Here is a 12,500-nt window from a genome sequence, read left to right as displayed (position 1 = left end):
AGAACTCTGTGAAGCTTTAGGGGGACAAAAGAACAACTGTTGTAGATGCAGGCAGGTCTGGGAGGAGAATTTTAAAAAAAACTCAATACAACTGGAAATCAGCCCCCCGAAACGAGAACGGGGACCCATGAATGGCGGCCCATGACTTGAGGTTGCGTGTAACGGTGAAATAAACATCACGGCTGTGACGAAACGGTGCTGTTATTGCCCCACGGCTCACTCCCTTTCGTGATGTGTTGCTTTAATGTGACCTAAGTAAGTGATCTAAATTAGCAGGTGTTTTTTTGTTTGTTTGTTTGTTTTTAACAGCAAATATTGGGCTTGTCCCACCCATGAGCTGCAACTGTGATTGGTTGTAGTTCTGCTCTGCGTTGACATCCTGTAACAGACTTTCCCCCCCATGTTGTCAGTTTCCTCAAACGTACACTGACCCCTACTGGCAGGCTTGGGTTACTTTTATCCACAGCATTCCCTCCACAGAGTTCTTGTTGAATATTTTCCAGTGTTTTGTTTTGAGAGCAACTGGCTATAATTAAGCCAAACTACAACTGATTGGTTTCCATCCCATGGCAGGCCATGCAGGTGGGCTTAAACGGCATCTGACGCTGAAATGTTTCGACTCTGAAGACTCCAAAGGCCGTATGAAATGTAACACAAGGACGTACATGTAAAAGAAAGGGTAATGCGTTGTAGATTTGTGAAAGCGTAAAGTAAGATGGAGTAAAAGTAAGAAAAGCAAGTGAAAGAATGTGCATGTAAGTGCTTGAGGATGGCAAAAGCTTACAGCACCTGGTATTCCCAGGCGGTCTCCCATCCAAGTACTAACCAGGCCCGACCCTGCTTAGCTTCCGAGATCAGACGAGATCGGGCGTGCTCAGGGTGGTATGGCCGTAAGCGAGAGCACTGCTTCCACTCAGCCTATTTATAAGCATGCGGCAAAAGACGGCTGCCTTTTCCACACTACAGGGGACACACATTTACTCGCCCTCCTTTCTTACTTCCAAAGCAACCCCACCAAGCTCATTCAAACCAATCACACATTTCATTGCTCTCTCCTGTCCTCCTTCTCTTTTCACAAAAAAAATAAAACAACAAAACTTGCTCTTTTGGCTGACACTTGAACATTCAGCAACAAAGGCTAACGCCGGCCGCCAGACTCGGCCTTGTCAACATAAAAGTCACATAAGCCACATGAGTCGAATGGGCTCGTGAAACGGGACAATTACAAAATCACAAATCTTTCTCAACTGTCTTGGCTCCTTTTATTTACACCCCTAAATTCCACATACTAAGGTACAACAGGAATACGGGATAAATGCAGAGGCTACTTCCTACCAATATGGAAGCCGGGCAAAAAAAAAAAAAGAAAAAAGCTCACGCTAGCACGCCGGGCGAAGCATCGCTCTGAGATGAGTTGCGAGTCGCAGGGATGCCGGTGAAGCAGGCTCGGGCTGAGTGGGCCAGCCAGCCTTTTGACTTAGGGAAGTGGCGTCGCCATGTCAAGTTCAAAGAACTCTGTGAAGCTTTAGGGGGACAAAAGAACAACTGTTGTAGATGCAGGCAGGTCTGGGAGGAGAATTTAAAAAAAAACTCAATACAACTGGAAATCAGCCCCCCGAAACGAGAACGGGGACCCATGAATGGCGGCCCATGACTTGAGGTTGCGTGCAACGGTGAAATAAACATCACGGCTGTGACGAAACGGTGCTGTTATTGCCCCACGGCTCACTCCCTTTCGTGATGTGTTGCTTTAATGTGACCTAAGTAAGTGATCTAAATTAGCAGGTGTTTTTTTGTTTGTTTGTTTGTTTTTAACAGCAAATATTGGGCTTGTCCCACCCATGAGCTGCAACTGTGATTGGTTGTAGTTCTGCTCTGCGTTGACATCCTGTAACAGACTTTCCCCCCCATGTTGTCAGTTTCCTCAAACGTACACTGACCCCTACTGGCAGGCTTGGGTTACTTTTATCCACAGCATTCCCTCCACAGAGTTCTTGTTGAATATTTTCCAGTGTTTTGTTTTGAGAGCAACTGGCTATAATTAAGCCAAACTACAACTGATTGGTTTCCATCCCATGGCAGGCCATGCAGGTGGGCTTAAACGGCATCTGACGCTGAAATGTTTCGACTCTGAAGACTCCAAAGGCCGTATGAAATGTAACACAAGGACGTACATGTAAAAGAAAGGGTAATGCGTTGTAGATTTGTGAAAGCGTAAAGTAAGATGGAGTAAAAGTAAGAAAAGCAAGTGAAAGAATGTGCATGTAAGTGCTTGAGGATGGCAAAAGCTTACAGCACCTGGTATTCCCAGGCGGTCTCCCATCCAAGTACTAACCAGGCCCGACCCTGCTTAGCTTCCGAGATCAGACGAGATCGGGCGTGCTCAGGGTGGTATGGCCGTAAGCGAGAGCACTGCTTCCACTCAGCCTATTTATAAGCATGCGGCAAAAGACGGCTGCCTTTTCCATACTACAGGGGACACACATTTACTCGCCCTCCTTTCTTACTTCCAAAGCAACCCCACCAAGCTCATTCAAACCAATCACACATTTCATTGCTCTCTCCTGTCCTCCTTCTCTTTTCACAAAAAAAATAAAACAACAAAACTTGCTCTTTTGGCTGACACTTGAACATTCAGCAACAAAGGCTAACGCCGGCCGCCAGACTCGGCCTTGTCAACATAAAAGTCACATAAGCCACATGAGTCGAATGGGCTTGTGAAACGGGACAATTACAAAATCACAAATCTTTCTCAACTGTCTTGGCTCCTTTTATTTACACCCCTAAATTCCACATACTAAGGTACAACAGGAATACGGGATAAATGCAGAGGCTACTTCCTACCAATATGGAAGCCGGGCAAAAAAAAAAAAAGAAAAAAGCTCACGCTAGCACGCCGGGCGAAGCATCGCTCTGAGGTGAGTTGCGAGTCGCAGGGATGCCGGTGAAGCAGGCTCGGGCTGAGTGGGCCAGCCAGCCTTTTGACTTAGGGAAGTGGCGTCGCCATGTCAAGTTCAAAGAGCTCTGTGAAGCTTTAGGGGGACAAAAGAACAACTGTTGTAGATGCAGGCAGGTCTGGGAGGAGAATTTAAAAAAAAACTCAATACAACTGGAAATCAGCCCCCCGAAACGAGAACGGGGACCCATGAATGGCGGCCCATGACTTGAGGTTGCGTGTAACGGTGAAATAAACATCACGGCTGTGACGAAACGGTGCTGTTATTGCCCCACGGCTCACTCCTTTTCGTGATGTGTTGCTTTAATGTGACCTAAGTAAGTGATCTAAATTAGCAGGTGTTTTTTTGTTTGTTTGTTTGTTTTTAACAGCAAATATTGGGCTTGTCCCACTTATGAGCTGCAACTGTGATTGGTTGTAGTTCTGCTCTGCGTTGACATCCTGTAACAGACTTTCCCCCCCATGTTGTCAGTTTCCTCAAACGTACACTGACCCCTACTGGCAGGCTTGGGTTACTTTTATCCACAGCATTCCCTCCACAGAGTTCTTGTTGAATATTTTCCAGTGTTTTGTTTTGAGAGCAACTGGCTATAATTAAGCCAAACTACAACTGATTGGTTTCCATCCCATGGCAGGCCATGCAGGTGGGCTTAAACGGCATCTGACGCTGAAATGTTTCGACTCTGAAGACTCCAAAGGCCGTATGAAATGTAACACAAGGACGTACATGTAAAAGAAAGGGTAATGCGTTGTAGATTTGTGAAAGCGTAAAGTAAGATGGAGTAAAAGTAAGAAAAGCAAGTGAAAGAATGTGCATGTAAGTGCTTGAGGATGGCAAAAGCTTACAGCACCTGGTATTCCCAGGCGGTCTCCCATCCAAGTACTAACCAGGCCCGACCCTGCTTAGCTTCCGAGATCAGACGAGATCGGGCGTGCTCAGGGTGGTATGGCCGTAAGCGAGAGCACTGCTTCCACTCAGCCTATTTATAAGCATGCGGCAAAAGACGGCTGCCTTTTCCACACTACAGGGGACACACATTTACTCGCCCTCCTTTCTTACTTCCAAAGCAACCCCACCAAGCTCATTCAAACCAATCACACATTTCATTGCTCTCTCCTGTCCTCCTTCTCTTTTCACAAAAAAAATAAAACAACAAAACTTGCTCTTTTGGCTGACACTTGAACATTCAGCAACAAAGGCTAACGCCGGCCGCCAGACTCGGCCTTGTCAACATAAAAGTCACATAAGCCACATGAGTCGAATGGGCTTGTGAAACGGGACAATTACAAAATCACAAATCTTTCTCAACTGTCTTGGCTCCTTTTATTTACACCCCTAAATTCCACATACTAAGGTACAACAGGAATACGGGATAAATGCAGAGGCTACTTCCTACCAATATGGAAGCCGGGCAAAAAAAAAAAAAGAAAAAAGCTCACGCTAGCACGCCGGGCGAAGCATCGCTCTGAGGTGAGTTGCGAGTCGCAGGGATGCCGGTGAAGCAGGCTCGGGCTGAGTGGGCCAGCCAGCCTTTTGACTTAGGGAAGTGGCGTCGCCATGTCAAGTTCAAAGAGCTCTGTGAAGCTTTAGGGGGACAAAAGAACAACTGTTGTAGATGCAGGCAGGTCTGGGAGGAGAATTTTAAAAAAAACTCAATACAACTGGAAATCAGCCCCCCGAAACGAGAACGGGGACCCATGAATGGCGGCCCATGACTTGAGGTTGCGTGTAACGGTGAAATAAACATCACGGCTGTGACGAAACGGTGCTGTTATTGCCCCACGGCTCACTCCCTTTCGTGATGTGTTGCTTTAATGTGACCTAAGTAAGTGATCTAAATTAGCAGGTGTTTTTTTGTTTGTTTGTTTGTTTTTAACAGCAAATATTGGGCTTGTCCCACCCATGAGCTGCAACTGTGATTGGTTGTAGTTCTGCTCTGCGTTGACATCCTGTAACAGACTTTCCCCCCCATGTTGTCAGTTTCCTCAAACGTACACTGACCCCTACTGGCAGGCTTGGGTTACTTTTATCCACAGCATTCCCTCCACAGAGTTCTTGTTGAATATTTTCCAGTGTTTTGTTTTGAGAGCAACTGGCTATAATTAAGCCAAACTACAACTGATTGGTTTCCATCCCATGGCAGGCCATGCAGGTGGGCTTAAACGGCATCTGACGCTGAAATGTTTCGACTCTGAAGACTCCAAAGGCCGTATGAAATGTAACACAAGGACGTACATGTAAAAGAAAGGGTAATGCGTTGTAGATTTGTGAAAGCGTAAAGTAAGATGGAGTAAAAGTAAGAAAAGCAAGTGAAAGAATGTGCATGTAAGTGCTTGAGGATGGCAAAAGCTTACAGCACCTGGTATTCCCAGGCGGTCTCCCATCCAAGTACTAACCAGGCCCGACCCTGCTTAGCTTCCGAGATCAGACGAGATCGGGCGTGCTCAGGGTGGTATGGCCGTAAGCGAGAGCACTGCTTCCACTCAGCCTATTTATAAGCATGCGGCAAAAGACGGCTGCCTTTTCCACACTACAGGGGACACACATTTACTCGCCCTCCTTTCTTACTTCCAAAGCAACCCCACCAAGCTCATTCAAACCAATCACACATTTCATTGCTCTCTCCTGTCCTCCTTCTCTTTTCACAAAAAAAATAAAACAACAAAACTTGCTCTTTTGGCTGACACTTGAACATTCAGCAACAAAGGCTAACGCCGGCCGCCAGACTCGGCCTTGTCAACATAAAAGTCACATAAGCCACATGAGTCGAATGGGCTCGTGAAACGGGACAATTACAAAATCACAAATCTTTCTCAACTGTCTTGGCTCCTTTTATTTACACCCCTAAATTCCACATACTAAGGTACAACAGGAATACGGGATAAATGCAGAGGCTACTTCCTACCAATATGGAAGCCGGGCAAAAAAAAAAAAAGAAAAAAGCTCACGCTAGCACGCCGGGCGAAGCATCGCTCTGAGATGAGTTGCGAGTCGCAGGGATGCCGGTGAAGCAGGCTCGGGCTGAGTGGGCCAGCCAGCCTTTTGACTTAGGGAAGTGGCGTCGCCATGTCAAGTTCAAAGAACTCTGTGAAGCTTTAGGGGGACAAAAGAACAACTGTTGTAGATGCAGGCAGGTCTGGGAGGAGAATTTAAAAAAAAACTCAATACAACTGGAAATCAGCCCCCCGAAACGAGAACGGGGACCCATGAATGGCGGCCCATGACTTGAGGTTGCGTGCAACGGTGAAATAAACATCACGGCTGTGACGAAACGGTGCTGTTATTGCCCCACGGCTCACTCCCTTTCGTGATGTGTTGCTTTAATGTGACCTAAGTAAGTGATCTAAATTAGCAGGTGTTTTTTTGTTTGTTTGTTTGTTTTTAACAGCAAATATTGGGCTTGTCCCACCCATGAGCTGCAACTGTGATTGGTTGTAGTTCTGCTCTGCGTTGACATCCTGTAACAGACTTTCCCCCCCATGTTGTCAGTTTCCTCAAACGTACACTGACCCCTACTGGCAGGCTTGGGTTACTTTTATCCACAGCATTCCCTCCACAGAGTTCTTGTTGAATATTTTCCAGTGTTTTGTTTTGAGAGCAACTGGCTATAATTAAGCCAAACTACAACTGATTGGTTTCCATCCCATGGCAGGCCATGCAGGTGGGCTTAAACGGCATCTGACGCTGAAATGTTTCGACTCTGAAGACTCCAAAGGCCGTATGAAATGTAACACAAGGACGTACATGTAAAAGAAAGGGTAATGCGTTGTAGATTTGTGAAAGCGTAAAGTAAGATGGAGTAAAAGTAAGAAAAGCAAGTGAAAGAATGTGCATGTAAGTGCTTGAGGATGGCAAAAGCTTACAGCACCTGGTATTCCCAGGCGGTCTCCCATCCAAGTACTAACCAGGCCCGACCCTGCTTAGCTTCCGAGATCAGACGAGATCGGGCGTGCTCAGGGTGGTATGGCCGTAAGCGAGAGCACTGCTTCCACTCAGCCTATTTATAAGCATGCGGCAAAAGACGGCTGCCTTTTCCATACTACAGGGGACACACATTTACTCGCCCTCCTTTCTTACTTCCAAAGCAACCCCACCAAGCTCATTCAAACCAATCACACATTTCATTGCTCTCTCCTGTCCTCCTTCTCTTTTCACAAAAAAAATAAAACAACAAAACTTGCTCTTTTGGCTGACACTTGAACATTCAGCAACAAAGGCTAACGCCGGCCGCCAGACTCGGCCTTGTCAACATAAAAGTCACATAAGCCACATGAGTCGAATGGGCTTGTGAAACGGGACAATTACAAAATCACAAATCTTTCTCAACTGTCTTGGCTCCTTTTATTTACACCCCTAAATTCCACATACTAAGGTACAACAGGAATACGGGATAAATGCAGAGGCTACTTCCTACCAATATGGAAGCCGGGCAAAAAAAAAAAAAGAAAAAAGCTCACGCTAGCACGCCGGGCGAAGCATCGCTCTGAGGTGAGTTGCGAGTCGCAGGGATGCCGGTGAAGCAGGCTCGGGCTGAGTGGGCCAGCCAGCCTTTTGACTTAGGGAAGTGGCGTCGCCATGTCAAGTTCAAAGAGCTCTGTGAAGCTTTAGGGGGACAAAAGAACAACTGTTGTAGATGCAGGCAGGTCTGGGAGGAGAATTTAAAAAAAAACTCAATACAACTGGAAATCAGCCCCCCGAAACGAGAACGGGGACCCATGAATGGCGGCCCATGACTTGAGGTTGCGTGTAACGGTGAAATAAACATCACGGCTGTGACGAAACGGTGCTGTTATTGCCCCACGGCTCACTCCTTTTCGTGATGTGTTGCTTTAATGTGACCTAAGTAAGTGATCTAAATTAGCAGGTGTTTTTTTGTTTGTTTGTTTGTTTTTAACAGCAAATATTGGGCTTGTCCCACTTATGAGCTGCAACTGTGATTGGTTGTAGTTCTGCTCTGCGTTGACATCCTGTAACAGACTTTCCCCCCCATGTTGTCAGTTTCCTCAAACGTACACTGACCCCTACTGGCAGGCTTGGGTTACTTTTATCCACAGCATTCCCTCCACAGAGTTCTTGTTGAATATTTTCCAGTGTTTTGTTTTGAGAGCAACTGGCTATAATTAAGCCAAACTACAACTGATTGGTTTCCATCCCATGGCAGGCCATGCAGGTGGGCTTAAACGGCATCTGACGCTGAAATGTTTCGACTCTGAAGACTCCAAAGGCCGTATGAAATGTAACACAAGGACGTACATGTAAAAGAAAGGGTAATGCGTTGTAGATTTGTGAAAGCGTAAAGTAAGATGGAGTAAAAGTAAGAAAAGCAAGTGAAAGAATGTGCATGTAAGTGCTTGAGGATGGCAAAAGCTTACAGCACCTGGTATTCCCAGGCGGTCTCCCATCCAAGTACTAACCAGGCCCGACCCTGCTTAGCTTCCGAGATCAGACGAGATCGGGCGTGCTCAGGGTGGTATGGCCGTAAGCGAGAGCACTGCTTCCACTCAGCCTATTTATAAGCATGCGGCAAAAGACGGCTGCCTTTTCCACACTACAGGGGACACACATTTACTCGCCCTCCTTTCTTACTTCCAAAGCAACCCCACCAAGCTCATTCAAACCAATCACACATTTCATTGCTCTCTCCTGTCCTCCTTCTCTTTTCACAAAAAAAATAAAACAACAAAACTTGCTCTTTTGGCTGACACTTGAACATTCAGCAACAAAGGCTAACGCCGGCCGCCAGACTCGGCCTTGTCAACATAAAAGTCACATAAGCCACATGAGTCGAATGGGCTTGTGAAACGGGACAATTACAAAATCACAAATCTTTCTCAACTGTCTTGGCTCCTTTTATTTACACCCCTAAATTCCACATACTAAGGTACAACAGGAATACGGGATAAATGCAGAGGCTACTTCCTACCAATATGGAAGCCGGGCAAAAAAAAAAAAAGAAAAAAGCTCACGCTAGCACGCCGGGCGAAGCATCGCTCTGAGGTGAGTTGCGAGTCGCAGGGATGCCGGTGAAGCAGGCTCGGGCTGAGTGGGCCAGCCAGCCTTTTGACTTAGGGAAGTGGCGTCGCCATGTCAAGTTCAAAGAGCTCTGTGAAGCTTTAGGGGGACAAAAGAACAACTGTTGTAGATGCAGGCAGGTCTGGGAGGAGAATTTTAAAAAAAACTCAATACAACTGGAAATCAGCCCCCCGAAACGAGAACGGGGACCCATGAATGGCGGCCCATGACTTGAGGTTGCGTGTAACGGTGAAATAAACATCACGGCTGTGACGAAACGGTGCTGTTATTGCCCCACGGCTCACTCCTTTTCGTGATGTGTTGCTTTAATGTGACCTAAGTAAGTGATCTAAATTAGCAGGTGTTTTTTTGTTTGTTTGTTTGTTTTTAACAGCAAATATTGGGCTTGTCCCACCCATGAGCTGCAACTGTGATTGGTTGTAGTTCTGCTCTGCGTTGACATCCTGTAACAGACTTTCCCCCCCATGTTGTCAGTTTCCTCAAACGTACACTGACCCCTACTGGCAGGCTTGGGTTACTTTTATCCACAGCATTCCCTCCACAGAGTTCTTGTTGAATATTTTCCAGTGTTTTGTTTTGAGAGCAACTGGCTATAATTAAGCCAAACTGCAACTGATTGGTTTCCATCCCATGGCAGGCCATGCAGGTGGGCTTAAACGGCATCTGACGCTGAAATGTTTCGACTCTGAAGACTCCAAAGGCCGTATGAAATGTAACACAAGGACGTACATGTAAAAGAAAGGGTAATGCGTTGTAGATTTGTGAAAGCGTAAAGTAAGATGGAGTAAAAGTAAGAAAAGCAAGTGAAAGAATGTGCATGTAAGTGCTTGAGGATGGCAAAAGCTCACAGCACCTGGTATTCCCAGGCGGTCTCCCATCCAAGTACTAACCAGGCCGGACCCTGCTTAGCTTCCGAGATCAGACGAGATCGGGCGTGCTCAGGGTGGTATGGCCGTAAGCGAGAGCACTGCTTCCACTCAGCCTATTTATAAGCATGCGGCAAAAGACGGCTGCCTTTTCCACACTACAGGGGACACACATTTACTCGCCCTCCTTTCTTACTTCCAAAGCAACCCCACCAAGCTCATTCAAACCAATCACACATTTCATTGCTCTCTCCTGTCCTCCTTCTCTTTTCACAAAAAAAATAAAACAACAAAACTTGCTCTTTTGGCTGACACTTGAACATTCAGCAACAAAGGCTAACGCCGGCCGCCAGACTCGGCCTTGTCAACATAAAAGTCACATAAGCCACATGAGTCGAATGGGCTTGTGAAACGGGACAATTACAAAATCACAAATCTTTCTCAACTGTCTTGGCTCCTTTTATTTACACCCCTAAATTCCACATACTAAGGTACAACAGGAATACGGGATAAATGCAGAGGCTACTTCCTACCAATATGGAAGCCGGGCAAAAAAAAAAAAAGAAAAAAGCTCACGCTAGCACGCCGGGCGAAGCATCGCTCTGAGGTGAGTTGCGAGTCGCAGGGATGCCGGTGAAGCAGGCTCGGGCTGAGTGGGCCAGCCAGCCTTTTGACTTAGGGAAGTGGCGTCGCCATGTCAAGTTCAAAGAGCTCTGTGAAGCTTTAGGGGGACAAAAGAACAACTGTTGTAGATGCAGGCAGGTCTGGGAGGAGAATTTTAAAAAAAACTCAATACAACTGGAAATCAGCCCCCCGAAACGAGAACGGGGACCCATGAATGGCGGCCCATGACTTGAGGTTGCGTGTAACGGTGAAATAAACATCACGGCTGTGACGAAACGGTGCTGTTATTGCCCCACGGCTCACTCCTTTTCGTGATGTGTTGCTTTAATGTGACCTAAGTAAGTGATCTAAATTAGCAGGTGTTTTTTTGTTTGTTTGTTTGTTTTTAACAGCAAATATTGGGCTTGTCCCACCCATGAGCTGCAACTGTGATTGGTTGTAGTTCTGCTCTGCGTTGACATCCTGTAACAGACTTTCCCCCCCATGTTGTCAGTTTCCTCAAACGTACACTGACCCCTACTGGCAGGCTTGGGTTACTTTTATCCACAGCATTCCCTCCACAGAGTTCTTGTTGAATATTTTCCAGTGTTTTGTTTTGAGAGCAACTGGCTATAATTAAGCCAAACTGCAACTGATTGGTTTCCATCCCATGGCAGGCCATGCAGGTGGGCTTAAACGGCATCTGACGCTGAAATGTTTCGACTCTGAAGACTCCAAAGGCCGTATGAAATGTAACACAAGGACGTACATGTAAAAGAAAGGGTAATGCGTTGTAGATTTGTGAAAGCGTAAAGTAAGATGGAGTAAAAGTAAGAAAAGCAAGTGAAAGAATGTGCATGTAAGTGCTTGAGGATGGCAAAAGCTCACAGCACCTGGTATTCCCAGGCGGTCTCCCATCCAAGTACTAACCAGGCCAGACCCTGCTTAGCTTCCGAGATCAGACGAGATCGGGCGTGCTCAGGGTGGTATGGCCGTAAGCGAGAGCACTGCTTCCACTCAGCCTATTTATAAGCATGCGGCAAAAGACGGCTGCCTTTTCCACACTACAGGGGACACACATTTACTCGCCCTCCTTTCTTACTTCCAAAGCAACCCCACCAAGCTCATTCAAACCAATCACACATTTCATTGCTCTCTCCTGTCCTCCTTCTCTTTTCACAAAAAAAATAAAACAACAAAACTTGCTCTTTTGGCTGACACTTGAACATTCAGCAACAAAGGCTAACGCCGGCCGCCAGACTCGGCCTTGTCAACATAAAAGTCACATAAGCCACATGAGTCGAATGGGCTTGTGAAACGGGACAATTACAAAATCACAAATCTTTCTCAACTGTCTTGGCTCCTTTTATTTACACCCCTAAATTCCACATACTAAGGTACAACAGGAATACGGGATAAATGCAGAGGCTACTTCCTACCAATATGGAAGCCGGGCAAAAAAAAAAAAAGAAAAAAGCTCACGCTAGCACGCCGGGCGAAGCATCGCTCTGAGGTGAGTTGCGAGTCGCAGGGATGCCGGTGAAGCAGGCTCGGGCTGAGTGGGCCAGCCAGCCTTTTGACTTAGGGAAGTGGCGTCGCCATGTCAAGTTCAAAGAGCTCTGTGAAGCTTTAGGGGGACAAAAGAACAACTGTTGTAGATGCAGGCAGGTCTGGGAGGAGAATTTTAAAAAAAACTCAATACAACTGGAAATCAGCCCCCCGAAACGAGAACGGGGACCCATGAATGGCGGCCCATGACTTGAGGTTGCGTGTAACGGTGAAATAAACATCACGGCTGTGACGAAACGGTGCTGTTATTGCCCCACGGCTCACTCCCTTTCGTGATGTGTTGCTTTAATGTGACCTAAGTAAGTGATCTAAATTAGCAGGTGTTTTTTTGTTTGTTTGTTTGTTTTTAACAGCAAATATTGGGCTTGTCCCACCCATGAGCTGCAACTGTGATTGGTTGTAGTTCTGCTCTGCGTTGACATCCTGTAACAGACTTTCCCCCCCATGTTGTCAGTTTCCTCAAACGTACACT

General features: G+C 46.4%; 8 non-coding genes across 8 annotated transcripts; all 8 read right to left on the bottom strand.

The window, feature by feature from the left end:
• Positions 1 to 777: 777 nt before the first annotated feature.
• Positions 778 to 896, bottom strand: LOC140576079 (5S ribosomal RNA). The gene has a single exon (XR_011981313.1). It is a non-coding gene; the product is annotated as a 5S ribosomal RNA (ribosomal RNA).
• A 1,390-nt stretch (positions 897 to 2,286) lies between these two features.
• LOC140576077 (5S ribosomal RNA) lies at positions 2,287 to 2,405 on the bottom strand. The gene has a single exon (XR_011981311.1). It is a non-coding gene; the product is annotated as a 5S ribosomal RNA (ribosomal RNA).
• Positions 2,406 to 3,795: 1,390 nt separating this feature from the next.
• Positions 3,796 to 3,914, bottom strand: LOC140576076 (5S ribosomal RNA). Its single transcript, XR_011981310.1, has one exon. It is a non-coding gene; the product is annotated as a 5S ribosomal RNA (ribosomal RNA).
• Positions 3,915 to 5,304: 1,390 nt separating this feature from the next.
• LOC140576075 (5S ribosomal RNA) lies at positions 5,305 to 5,423 on the bottom strand. The gene has a single exon (XR_011981309.1). It is a non-coding gene; the product is annotated as a 5S ribosomal RNA (ribosomal RNA).
• A 1,390-nt stretch (positions 5,424 to 6,813) lies between these two features.
• Positions 6,814 to 6,932, bottom strand: LOC140576074 (5S ribosomal RNA). The gene has a single exon (XR_011981308.1). It is a non-coding gene; the product is annotated as a 5S ribosomal RNA (ribosomal RNA).
• A 1,390-nt stretch (positions 6,933 to 8,322) lies between these two features.
• Positions 8,323 to 8,441, bottom strand: LOC140576073 (5S ribosomal RNA). Its single transcript, XR_011981307.1, has one exon. It is a non-coding gene; the product is annotated as a 5S ribosomal RNA (ribosomal RNA).
• Positions 8,442 to 9,831: 1,390 nt separating this feature from the next.
• Positions 9,832 to 9,950, bottom strand: LOC140575894 (5S ribosomal RNA). The gene has a single exon (XR_011981148.1). It is a non-coding gene; the product is annotated as a 5S ribosomal RNA (ribosomal RNA).
• A 1,390-nt stretch (positions 9,951 to 11,340) lies between these two features.
• Positions 11,341 to 11,459, bottom strand: LOC140575865 (5S ribosomal RNA). The gene has a single exon (XR_011981121.1). It is a non-coding gene; the product is annotated as a 5S ribosomal RNA (ribosomal RNA).
• Between the last annotated feature and the right edge of the window lie 1,041 nt (positions 11,460 to 12,500).

This window comes from Salminus brasiliensis, chromosome 13, assembly GCF_030463535.1.
Source record: "Salminus brasiliensis chromosome 13, fSalBra1.hap2, whole genome shotgun sequence".
NCBI lineage: Eukaryota > Metazoa > Chordata > Actinopteri > Characiformes > Bryconidae > Salminus > Salminus brasiliensis.
This window is presented reverse-complemented; position numbering and strand designations above follow the sequence as displayed.